At 41.2% G+C, this 13,596-nt stretch overlaps 1 long non-coding RNA gene across 1 annotated transcript in view; it reads left to right on the forward strand.

Annotated features, from left to right (window-relative positions):
• The first annotated feature begins 910 nt into the window (after nucleotides 1-910).
• The window catches only part of LOC138202605 (uncharacterized), a 57,739-nt gene continuing 45,053 nt past the window's right edge, over nucleotides 911-13,596 (forward strand). The window contains exon 1 of the long non-coding RNA XR_011178656.1: nucleotides 911-1,032. This is a non-coding gene — a long non-coding RNA (uncharacterized lncRNA). The remainder of the gene's footprint in view (nucleotides 1,033-13,596) is intronic.

Genomic DNA, 13,596 nt, shown 5'->3' on the forward strand with positions numbered 1-13,596 from the left:
AGGACTATGCTGAACATAATGCTAAACCATTACAATAATTTTTTTTTTTTTTTCAAAATTATAACTAAATTCTAAGTAATTTGATGAATATGCACAATATTTACAGTGACACTCCTCACCAATCAAAGTATATATAAAACATAGGTGGGAGGTCTTTCTCACACCGAGCACCTTATTCTCTGGAATCTCTTCCTTCCCACTTTTGAGACGCTGGTTCAGTCGACTCATTTAAAACTCTCTTCACATCAGCCGACAACTTCCCTTAGTCTGCTCTGAATACTAAACTATGGTCATTCAACTTGTACTCAAACAATGTGGGCAAAGCTGGGTATGTGTGTGTATATGTGCTTTTTTTTTTTTTTTTTAACGTGTTGTTTCACTTTTGTATGTTTTGCCGCCTACTGGCTGTATTGTACAACGTTGTCCATGTCAAATATTCAGTTTGTAATGCTTTGAATATCGTTTTTGCTGACTTTTATGCCTTTTTCTGCGGTTACGATTTGAGGCACGTTTTGCGATATTGGGCTTATAATAAACTCCGACTTGATTTGATCAACTATAATTCTAAAGTGTTACAATTGCTTTTTGGAAATAAGAAGAAAAGAGAGCAGTAGCGATAATAATATGGCGCAGGAGCAGCAGTACTTCACGAACACAAGACACTAATATGATTTTGCACATAATCTTCAATATACTGTACTTTATTTTGTGTAACTGTTCCTTGATGACAGTCTGCTACACGAGCCTCACACAGAGCTGTGCTGTTTGATTGTGAGATTTTAACAGAGTAGTGCTTGTGTGAGATCGCTTTAACCTCTATTCCAAATCAGACGTGTGTCCAAACACTCACCCTTTGCACAGCCTCCAGGTATGTGTATCTATAATCCATTATGTTCATATACAGGTGAGGATGTCTGCAGTACACCTGGGTGACCACAGCAGGCCGCTGTGGAGCCTGTCACTAAAAGGGAAACTGGATGAGGCCCATTTCCACTCAAAGGAACGGAGAACATTTTCATCACAGGCTGAGAGGTGAGCCCAGAAAGTGTGTGTGTGTGTGTGTGTGTGTGTGTGTGTGTGTGTGTGTGTGTGTGTGTGTGTGTGTGAGACGTGGTGCAGATGATGTGGTTCTTTTTTCTTTCTGGTTCAGCATTGACTGTGTTTGTGTTGGCTGTTTTGCTAAGAGGATGTCCGTGTGCGCTGTGTATTGTAGTTGTGTTTGTGTGCCCTATGAGAACTTGTGTGTTATATTTGAACAGTCTTTCTTGGTTCCGCAGTGATATTTAGCAGAACTTTGTGGTTAATTATTGCTGCGAGTGTCGACATGTGTCTGTAGGTTGCAGTTTTACTTCTGCCTATCTGTGTGTGTGCGCGCAATGGACTTGTAGAACATAGAGATATTAGTCTTTCTGGGGCTCATATATATATATATATATATATACTCGCACTCGCAGCAATATATATATATATATATATATATATATATATATATATATATATATATATATATATATATATATATATATATATATATATATATATATATATATAAAACATTGTGCCTCTGCTTGGTCTAAATATCTGAATCACTATTCTGAATCACAGAATAATGAGAGCATAATCAGAGGAAAGACAACAGGACAAATCTTTAAATAGTTCAGCGTTGTATATGTCAGCTGACAGATGACCCGTCCCATCCCACATGCGCTTCATTGCCTCCTCTTTGACTACAGCACATGCTCTCAGCTTCCTCTGAACGCACCTTGCAGATAATAGCAGCCATTATTCTTCACGTGTGGCATGTCGTCGGCAAAATTTAAGCTTCATCGATTTATTACCTTATTTGTTGTAAGACAGTTACTGTAAACAAAGGAGATTATGACATATAAACAGCACACATGAATCTCCTTGTATATTGAATAGAGTTTATTTTCTCAGGGAAGCGAGTCAAATAATTGTGGCTGGAATTTGGTGTTTGTAGGCATTTATTGTTTTTTTTTTAAACTCCTACAGAACAGTGTCAAATAAGAGGAAAGAACAAGTTCTGTGCTATAAGGTCCAGGTTATGACTTTTGTGATGGCAATGCTGATCTCTTCCATGACATACTGAAGATTAAACATGCAGCAATAAACAGAATGGGAATAGTTTTTGACTAATTGGGCACTTTTGCAGTTATTTGTGCTGTGACTACAACAACACTGAATTTAAGGCTGTTCAGCAAGCTAGTAGCTCAGGAACAAACTGTTGTAGAAACCCACAGAGTGATACAAATTAATATGCAACAAAATGGACGACGATGACATCAAAATGTTGATGTTAGTGTTTCTGATTTCACACGAGCCGTTAACATGCCTTTTGACATCTGTCAGACAGCTGTGTGGCATCTCGGCTGCATATTTTGCAGAGTATCTACGACCATTGTAAACAATTGCTTATTCTTGATGAAGATTGTGTCAAAGTGAAAGGCGGCTTTATATGAGACTCGGCTTTAAAACAGAAAAGAGGAATCGGACAGAGAAATGATTTCCTTCTTTTAATGTTTTTTTTGAATATTATTCTGTGCAGTGAAGCTTTACTCTGAGTCAGCAACACAGATAGAAGAGGTCAGGGCTGCCTCGCATATTGGATTTCTTTGTAGAACTCTGATATCAATTATATTCACGGTTTCATTTCATTTTTCAGAGGGCACAGACACATATTTGTTATATCATGAGGAGAAATGAAAAACCAGATGCGATAGTACATTTTTAATTCAGATAAAAATATGTTTTTTGCAGAGCTGTAAATCATTTCATGATGTTTCAGAACTATCTTGCTGTCCTCCGAGTTGACTAATTCCAAAGTGTCCTCATGTCTTTGGACTCGATGTTGCACTATAGCTTACTTATTATTATGGGGCACGCAAACTATGTTGTATTCATCACTGAGGAGAAGTCAAACAACAAAGCTCGCTCCTTTTCCCTGAGAGCTGTTGTCACTTCACAGAAAGTCGCTCCTTTGCTCTGATAAAGTCTTTTTAATGCCATCAGAACAAACTGCTGCTGATTTAAAAGACGTGGCGAGTGATGTGGTTTTGATCTGGAGGTTCAATGGAACTGTTTGGTTTGTCCGTCAAGGACATGTCAGCGAGTCTAATGTCCCAGATGTCCCAGAGTCTCCGTGTTTATTATCTCAAACTCTGTAGACCTTGAGTTCATGTCCCTCATGCAGTCAGTCTGTCTGTCTGTCCTTTTTGCCTTTCTGGGTATGTTTTGTGCATTTTAATGAGCTTTTGGGCAATTCTAGTAAGTAATAGAAATAAAACCGAGACCTTAGATGTGGTGCAGAAAATACAAAGAGTACTATAATACCTGATTGATGCTCTGTTTGACTACAAAACATCAAACTCCAAAGAAATAGAGCTGGGGCCAAAGGCACCAAAAATCCTATCTCGATATTTTTATGCTGAATGGCAACGTGTCTCTGTATTTTCTTCAATGTGGGCTAAATGTTTGTTCATTTGTAAGTCACATTTGAGATGTCACAGGCATTTTTTATTAAAACGGTGCGATCAAAGTTCAATACAAGAGAGGGTTTCCTCCCCTGTTTGAATATACAGCTGCAAAACGTGAATAAAATAAATAGCCTTTATAAAAATAGGTATATTTCAGAGAATGCTCTTTAAGTTGCTCTCAACATCAATAACAATCTGACGATTTGCAGCAAGTGTATTTTCTTATTTCCAGTTGCCGGTGCTTCTGTGTTAGTAGTTACGGTTTTGCTGGTCTGTCTCATTTAATGTATTCTTCATTATATCGGCTAATTACCTCGTGCACTATAATGATGCTGTCTCATTCTATATTTGGGTTGAAAGAATGTCAATAAAGCTTAAAAACTTGATAGACAGAATCAATTCTGAGAGTCTAAACGGTCTCATCCTTCTAAACACACTTCAGATCCTCTAATCCAATGAAACCAAACCACCAATAAACAACAAAACTTTCCATCATACACATACCTTACTTTTTAAGTATAATTCCCTTATTTCTCTAATTGATGATGCACCCTAACCACAGTCGTACTGCATAATACCGACTGTACATGTACAACTGGACTTGGAAGAAAAACATGCATCTTTCAGCACAGTAAAAACAGAGAATGAATGATTCATGAGCTAAACTACAACAATATGCACTTACTGTAAGAATACATGTTGTGATGTTCAGAGCTGTAAATACACGACACAGTTTTCCTTTTAAAAATATAAAGTTCAAATTTTCTGTTGTTTGTTTGTTTCCTTGGGATGAAACACTAGATGGCAGCAGTGTGTCACAGTCTCCCAGGACTTGGGTGGGCCCCTCTGAGACACAATCTTGTTCTTTTTTTTTTTTTTTAATCACAGAAGCATGCTGAGTGTTTGCATGGAGTGCATTTTAATGACTGAAATTATTAGTATGTGTGTGCATCAGTAATGCCGTCAGCATGTTAACGACGGAGGATTCAAGCTCCTTCTGCTGCTGCTGTCACTGTTCAGTAACTGAAATAAGAAATAAGCCAATCTTTAACTAATTCATTTTAGTTCCTGCAGGGTTGTAGCTCATACACCTCAGATCGGAAAGGCTCTATTTAACGTACAAAAAAACCCAACCAGATGCATCATACCAGGTGCATCTCCGTCTCTCCACGGTCGCATACAAAAACATTTGCTCATCGGATACGTCCCGTTAAGCTCATTACAGGTTGTGAATGGCTGCGAGATGAAGCCCTGTGATGCTTGATTGATGTGCCGCTTGACCGAGTCCCACAGGAAATGAATGGGAATCCGCAGTCATGCACTTAAAAATGAGAACGTCTGAAAATGTAATTTCAGAAGCCATTTCCTCCAATTTGAGCCATTATTGAATGGACGGCTGGCCCCCGTGCTGTCCTGTCGTCTCAGTTGGTCAGGTTGTGTGTGCGTGTACGTGCGCGTACGTGTGTCTGTATTTTCCCCAATTTGTAGCTTGTTTGTTTTGATCTGGAGATTTTCAATGCAGGTGTGTGCCTGTTGCTTATATGATAAAGTCTAACATGTGTGTGCGTGTGCGTGTGTGTATTTGTGCTCACCCTGGAGTTAGGAGGTAGGGTGAAGAGAGGATGAAGATTTTTCGAAGCGATAGGAGGTTTGAAGGGTTCCCAGGAGTATCTGAGGCTCTTGTTTGCAGTTCCTCCCTCATTAGGAATTCTCGATAACTCCGAGACCCTCGGCGACTGACCCGGTTGCACGGCAACATAACACCCCCCGACTCGCCCCGTCTCACCTTGCCTCACCTTTCTCTGCTCCACCTGTCTCTCCTTCTAAATGCTCTCTCCAGCTCCTCTGCTTTTGATATTGTAATTCATTTGTGAGTGACTCACCCTCGCCCATCCTGTATTCACTGCGCTGCCTCTCCTCCACTATAATTTTATGAACCACATCTTCTCCGAGTCTGATGGCAATATTTTATAAATATATTCATTTTAATTCCATTGTTGGAGTCTTTGAAATGTCCTCGCCCTTCTCCTCTCATCTCCTTTATTTTCACGACTTCCCCTCCCCTCTCCTTCCCTTCCTCTCTCTCCTCTCCTTCCCTCCTCCTTTCCTCTCCTTCCCTCCTCCCTCCCTCCTCCTTCCCTCCTCCTTTTCTCTGCTTCTTTCCTTCTTTCCTTTCCTTCCCTCCTTGTCTTTTCTCCTCTCTTCTCCTTCCCTTGTCCTTTCATCTCCTTGTCTCCTCCCCTTTTCTCTCCTTCCCTCCTTGTCTTTTCTCCTCTCCTCTCCTTCCCTCCTTGTCTCCTCTCCTTGTCTCCTTCCTTCCTCTCCTTCACCCCTCTTCTGTAAAAGTCCCAGTGGATCTCCAAGTATAATTATTCAGCACCTTCCCCCTCCACTCCTCACCCATCTCTTTTTCTCCTGCTTATCCTCTCCTCCTCTTTCATTTGATCTCATCTTCTCTTCCTTCCTCTCGGCACTAACCTTCGTGACCCTCCTTTTAACCTTGTCATCTTAAATAGCCTCCTCCTTCCTTTTACACGTCTCCAACCTCGTCCTAACCTTCATTTCCCCTTTTGTCACTCGTACCACCCTCCACATAGCTCCACATGTTTTTAAAAGCAGAATCATATATTCTTCTCGCAGTGTTGAAACCTCTCGTTGCCACCCATCCTGCTACCGCTCTGCTTGTTAGCATGCTAAGGTTAGCATTGAGCTCAGAACACTGATGTGCCAATGTGCAGCCTTAAATGATGAATTCGTGGCGTGTGATCATTTATTAAGCAGAAAATTGACCAAATATTTTCACAGTTAAGGACGAAGGTTTATTTTTCAGGCTGTTTGGCACACATTTTTCTTTTTTTTCTGGGACATATCAAAACTTCCCTTAATACTCACTTGGCATTCGGACAGATACTCGGTACCATTTTCAGCCTTAAGTCCTTGGCAGCCAGCTCTGCTTTGAAATCGATATAAATATATGAACAATGGCTTGAATATAAGAGGGACGGAAACTGTCGCTGTGAAAACCCATTTGCAATAGAAATAGAAATGTTTGCCCCTTTTACATGACCTCATCTTTCTCCGGCCGGCTCACTCGTGTGCCATCTCTTACTTATTGTCCCAACCCCCATTTTACCATTTGACTTATCATCTTTTGTCAGGGAGTTGCAGAAAATGTCCCATCTTAATCCTCCACACCTGTACAACCCCTTCTGGCTGTTCTCGTCCCTCTTTACTTTCCTGTCAGCCCACTCTGACAATTACAAGTCTTTTATTCCCCCTTTGACCTTCGCTCATCCCAATTACTTTCCCTCCCACCTCCACCTGCTATTGTCTCTTTGACACACACTCTCTCTCTCTCTCCTCTCCGCTGTGTACCTGTTGCCAGACTGTCTCCGTCCTCTGCCTGCCTCGGGCTCTGTACGTGGACGCCTCGCTCTCTCTCTCTATCTGTCTAGACTGCCAGAGCAGCGGTGGACGGCGTGATTTAATTTCACTGGCCTGCATGCGGCTCGGAAAAAGTGTCTGTTTTTGCGGTGGGACATCTTCTGTGGTCATTTTCAGGGACGTAACAAAAGACAGACTCTGCTCTGCTGTCCATTTTGTTTACCTTCCTCTGTATGGCCCCGCGGGAGGTCCGGAAAATTGTATAGCCATGGGATGCCGAGGCTCCATGAATGTGTGTCATGCTCTAATTGGTGCAGCCCGCCACCAGCTGGGACCTGTATTAGACCTGTAGTGGCATGGATATGGATCATTGATGATGCTTCCTTTGTCTCACACATACACAGTCCCCCGGTGGTTCTTTTGTCTGTCTGTGGCTTCGCTGTCATGTTTATTGGACAATGAGATGTCTTTCTCCTCGTCCACATACAGACAGGCACAGGCCGAGTGATGAGAGAAGAGAGAGCAGAAAAGAGAAAGCGTTGCAGAACAAGAGGGAGCAGAAGACTGCGAGTTGTCGGCAGGATGGGTGATGGGTCAGCGCTGTGCGTGTGGATGTGTAGAGTGGAAAGCAGAGCGTAGGAAGATTTTATCTATTTACTGTGGCGCCAGGAGGGAAACAGGAAAAAGCAGCAGGTGGTTTGTCTGTGGGACCTTGGCTGACCGCCGACCTATGACCTCAGGGGTGTATAGAGTTTGTGAGCTGTTCTCTGTGGAGTTTTGTTCTTCCACTTCCTGTGCTCCAATTTCATGCGTCTCTGAATGTGTCCGTCAATGTGTGCTAAGTGAAGGAAATGGTAAATGGATGGTAGGAATGCTACAATTCAGCAGTAGTCCAAGGGATTTTTTTTTAAATTTAGGTACCATTTTCCAAATTAAACTTCATCCTATATTGACGTACCATATATGCCGGAGGTCAGAGTACTGAACTTTGATACTTAACTGGCTGCGACTGAATTGCTTCGGTATCTACTTTTGAAAAATGGCTCGTCATTCGATACCAAATTCCGATATCCTTCACCAACACGTTTTTGTTTTAAAGCTCATTACTTTCGCCACTGAATTTCATCAGCATGAGAAAGGCACAGGATCTACATCAGGGGTGTCAAACATACGGCCCGCGGGCCGGATCTGGCCCGCCAGGGGGTCCAGCTCGGCCCGCCGGATGACTTTGCTAAGTGTGAAAATTACAGAAATAATACATTTCAATACAATACATTTCAAATACATAAATTGCATTTCTATGAGAATATGGAGGTTTATGAGTACAAACATTTTGTTATTTTTTTTTAATCGATCCAGTAATTGCTTCAAAAACAGCGTAAATGCGACGTCTGCTCCGGAGGAAGAAGCGCTCGGTGCCACAGGCAGCCGCGCTCGCTGCTCGCTTTGTGACGCGTTTGACGTCAAACGCGTCACAAAGCGAGGGAATCTGCAGAGGAGAGCCGGGGAGATAAACAGTGGGCTGATGTCTGAGTTTTTGGTCTTTATGTTTCTAGTTTATTGTAGAAAGACCTTAAAACATCCAAAAACCTTCACCAATGATTTAAACAAAGAGAAATATTGCCGTTATGTATGTGTTATTATGCTATGATTTTACTGGTCTGGCCCACTTGAGATCAAAGTGGGCAGTATGTGGCCCCTTAACTAAAATGAGTTTGACACCCCTGATCTACATAGTCTTTACTTCGGTGGCCCACCCACGTAGATAAAATCACTCCGTTTCAAATCTTTCTTTAGAAAGCTTCATTTCACTCTATGCACACTCAGTGTTTTGCAGTAACTGGGGCTTTTCTGTATGCAGCTGGCTAGATAACACTTGTGGCATTTGGCAACATAGGTTGATTGTAGTGTCTCGCGATAACTTGTGAGGTATTTAGAGGACATCTGTTAATTGTAGCTAAAGGAAATAACCATCAGTTGCACTCTTCTCATCCATTAAAACTAAAGATTTGTACTGTAATGCGTAAAGTAGTTTTACAAATCTGATTTATATAAATTTGGTGTCAACTAAAGGATTATTGATGAACTGATATCAAAGTTGAGGTGCTATCAAAAAAATGTGAACAATTCTCAGCTCTTCATTTAATGGGGTATAACATCAAAGGTCTAAATAGACTTTTTCAAATGCTATTGTCTAATTGCAAAAGACTTTGAGATCTTTGAGAAAGAGCAGCACGGACTGTCAAAGACAAATTCCAAGTCCCATCTGTTGGAATAGTATTTAATGAGGTCTGTGGAAAGTGCAGCGCTACAGCTCAGCTGAACACTTAAGAATAAATCATCACTTCTGCAAATGACCTTGACTTTTATTTCCGTGTAGGAGCTGGTGAAAGGCGGATGTTTCATTTTGTATTCCTTTATTATCATTAACTGCTTTCTTAAAGCATCTACCAAGGCATATACGTATTAAACATTCTCTTTAATCCTACTCCACTAATTTAGCACCCTTATTGAATGTCACAGGATATCGATGTGAAGCCACAATAACTCAGTCCCACGAAAGATAAAGCCATTTTGTCATTTAAGTATCACTTTTCAAGAGAGAGCTACCTCTGTTCTCGCTCTTTAAAGCCTATTCTTAGTGGCTTTGATGAACACAAGAATTGCTTGGATATGGAAATAAGACACCGTGTTCAACTCTGTGATGTCAAAATGCCTCCGGATCCTAAAATACAGTTGCCAAACTGAAATGAAGATGGATGTCAAGATGTGACTTTGTTCTTGATGGAAAAACTCAATGAGGAAAAACAAAACAAAACCTTTCCCCTAATGAGGTCCCATGGTGGCCTGCCTGCACCGGTTAACAAGGGAGAGTCTCCAGTGGATATTTCTTGAATGTTTCACCCTGAAACTTGAATGTTTTACTCTCTATTTGTTCTGCCGGAGCAGCCATGAAGTAGGTTATGAAGAGGTCATATTGGTATAGATGACTATTGTATGACTTATTTATTAAAATTGGTAATTTGTATATTTCTAGAATCTTTTCTTTAGGTCAAATACCAAAACAGGCAAAGGGTAATGTGCTCTTTCAATCTCTTTATTATAGCATAAATAAATCGTTAAAAGGATATTTGTCACCAGAACACCCTTTAAGTGAACCAAATCCACAGAAGTATTTTTCGTCCGTGGGCTTCTCATTCAATGAAATTGACGTCTTGTCTGATTCTTAAAGCAATGAGTGGCTGTAGGCGAGACTCCAACAGAGACATTAACATTATTCACAAATGACCGAGCAATTTTTTTTCAATCTTTTTTTTTTCTACATGTATCACAGAGACCAGTTGTAACTTCTGGCAGAACAGAATGACTATCATTAAAATGATTGCTTGAAAAGGAATGTAAATCTGAAAAGCTGCACTCTTTAATGTGTTTCCTAACAGGTGATTTCCTAAAGGAGGCTGTGACTCTATAAATAATCAGCGTGACACGTCTCTAATGTTACTGTCCCCAAGGAACTCCTGTTTGTGCCTTGCATCTGTTTCTGAGAACCACACTCTTCATTTGTCTTTCTTTCCATCTGCCTCCAGTCATCCTTCTTCATTCAATTTTGCTGCACTCCTCACAAGCCTTCAATCTTGTCCCCTCTCCTACTGTGTCTATTTTCCTTCTTCTTCCATTGTTGTCCTCTCCCTGTCTCTTACTCCTCTACAAATGCCCCACGACTTTGTATTTCAAATACAATTCAGCTCCTCCTTAGTTACCGCTCCCTGCAATGCCGCTGAATATTTAAGAGGATGCAGATCCTCTTGTTGTATTTGCATACAATTTGTATGGACGCGGTCATTTTTACCAATTATATTTAAGGGCTTCTCTAAAATCCCTAAACAAATCTGTAAAAGCAACGGTAACATTGAGAAAATTGGTGGCAAATTTAGGATATCGGGAGACCTTATTGATGTTATATGTAACTCATAGTAACAGAGAATGCCGTTTTTCTTATTTGAGGACACTCTTCTGTATTGCATTTAGGGCTTTGATACCAGTAGAGATATATTGAGTGGTTCTTGAACCCTAACCACTGTCCTTGACCCTTATCTTCATGCATGCCATTATCATTATTCTCATTTTTTTGACAGCATATTTAATACAGGTTGTTGCTCAATCACAAATATTTATCCGCAATGAAATATTCTCATAAATGTAGCGTGTGAAAGCTACAATGTGCCAGTGTAAAATATCAAAAGGAAGTTTTCGGAGCAAGAAATATTCACTTATAACCTCTTCACACGCCTTAAAGGGAGCTGACAGTCCATTCAGTAACAGTACTGATACTGAAGTAAATGTGTTGCTGGACTCATTGACCAGCCTTCTGTGAAAATCTATTCCAGATGGAGAGTCGACCTCTGACCTGGTCTTGGCCTGTGGTGCTTCCAGCTGAGGGGAAAACAATAATTAGCAAACTTTTCCGTCGAACTTCAACTAAAGTTCAACGAACTGGGTACATGTTTAGACTCTGAGAAATAATACTAGGGTTGTCTGGAAGCAAGCTCAGAAATCTCTGTGCTGGTTTATCTGACTTTATCAGTGGGGGGAAAAAAACCAACCCTTGTAATGGAAATTTACACTGTGGGTGATCGATTCAGACCCAGTATTGATGCTGGCCAGTCCCAATCAAGGTCATCATGATGCTGGGTAACACCAATAGACTACAATCACTCAGCGGCTAGTTGCATCCTAGAAAATACAGCCCGTAGCACAGAGCGACATGGCTAACCCATAATTCAAAATGCATGTATTGAGCGATGCCCTTCAGTTAAGTGAAACGTGTCTTAATAGAAAAACTCATCAGCCCACTCAGTTATTACGCCTCTGACCCCTGTGAAGAATAAAGACAAGGACATGCTGTTTTGGTTGACATAATGAATTGGATTTTTTTTTTTTCTTGCTGTAATCATCTGCAAATGCCAGAGAAATAGAAAAGCTCCATTATTATTTCCAGAATTGTGAGTATTCAAAGAAGTGCTGCAGAGGTCAGCATGTGGGGTAAGGACATAATGACACTGTTGGACACAGCTGCATGAGACACAGACTATCCATGACTGTTGCTGGGGGTTGGTAGGAATCATACAGACTCATGCATGCATACAGTATGCCTATACAAAGACCCCCCCCCCCCCAAGCTGAACTGTTGCTATAGTGTAAGTGACTAACTGGGTTAGGGCTGGGTAAGGCATGTCTTTGTGTATCACTGACCCGTATTTAGTTGCATCGTATTCCCCCTGAGAGGCTATGATCCTCTGTGCCACTGGAATATGAAGGGTGAAAGGAAGAAGTGGGGGAGGAGGAGAGATGTTGAGGGGAGAGAGAGGGAGGAAGGGAGATACAGAATGGAAATGGCTGCATGTGAGACGTAGGGAGACTTAAGATTGACAGTTGAAGCGTGAAAAAGTACAAGTATATCCCAGAGAAGATGGACGGATGGAAACGGACATGCGCATGATTGTGTCTTTGTGCTTTGTTAATGTTGGTCGGCTAATGGAAACGAGATCTAAATTAAGGTGGTTTAGATAATTTGACTGTTTACAAGCTGCATAGTTGTTTATCTGCTGGTTTTCTAACAGTTGGACTTTGTTAGGTGGTGTATTAGAGCAAGAGCATGCCTTATGAAACAAAGTGTTTCCTCTTCAAACTAAAATCTGAATAAAAGCTCTAAAGTTGTAACCTAAGCTCTTGTGAAATACAGAACAGAGTACAATGGGAAATCTTTGAATATTTAAAGGACCAGTGTGTTGGATTTCGGTTGATCTATTGGCAGAAATGGCATTTAATATTCATCATAAAGCCTTTATTGGTGTCTAATGACCTGAAACTAAGTATTGTTGTGTTTTCATTGTGTTAAAACGAGCCCTTCAAGCTGCCCCTTCCATGCCGAGTGCCATGTTGCACTGCCATGTTTCGCCATGGTCATTTGTAGATTCTCTCACAGGCCTGAGAGGGGAGGGTGAGGCGAGGGGTATTTATTTTGTTGCAATCCACAACCTCACCGCTAAATGCCACCAAGTCCTACATACTGCTCTTTTAAGACATTAAATTGCGCTCCTATGATGTCAGCATGATCGCTGATGAAGCCGTCGCTGATGAAGCCGTTTTCTTTTCCTTTCATGACTTCCGTAGCTCACCTTTTGCTCTTTTAATTCTCTGTGTTGCGGTTTGTCTGTAACTCTTTTTTTCTTTTTTTTTGTCCTTTTCGCCGTCTCCATCTCTGCCATCATCTCTCTTGCATGGTTTCGTCCACTCCCACACACCACCCACATCCACTGCTGTCTTGGCTGTCTGTTAAGGCCCCTACGCACACACACACACACACACACACACACACACACACACACACACACACACTTAGCAGCTGAAGCCCTTTTCCAGTGAAATGTCATGGGAATGCTGAGCTAATGCCAACCATTAGATTCTACCAGCATTTAAAATCTGGCAGACTGTACGAGTGTGTGCACATACGCTTAAATGTGATAAGGATGTGCGTATGTGTGCGCGGGCAAAACTGCACCATTGTGTGACGTGAACATACCGTTATGGATACATTAATACCTGTCATCTATCATTTGTCAGAGGTCAGGCAGAAGGACATTATCTAGGATGAAGAGATGAGAACTAGAGGGCGTGTTCCATATATCGGCTCTTCAACTCATCTTACACTCTTTTT

This window comes from Embiotoca jacksoni, unplaced genomic scaffold (genome assembly GCF_022577435.1).
Source record: "Embiotoca jacksoni isolate LCO1_2020_lvr unplaced genomic scaffold, fEmbJac1.0.p SCAF_21, whole genome shotgun sequence".
Lineage (NCBI taxonomy): Eukaryota > Metazoa > Chordata > Actinopteri > Embiotocidae > Embiotoca > Embiotoca jacksoni.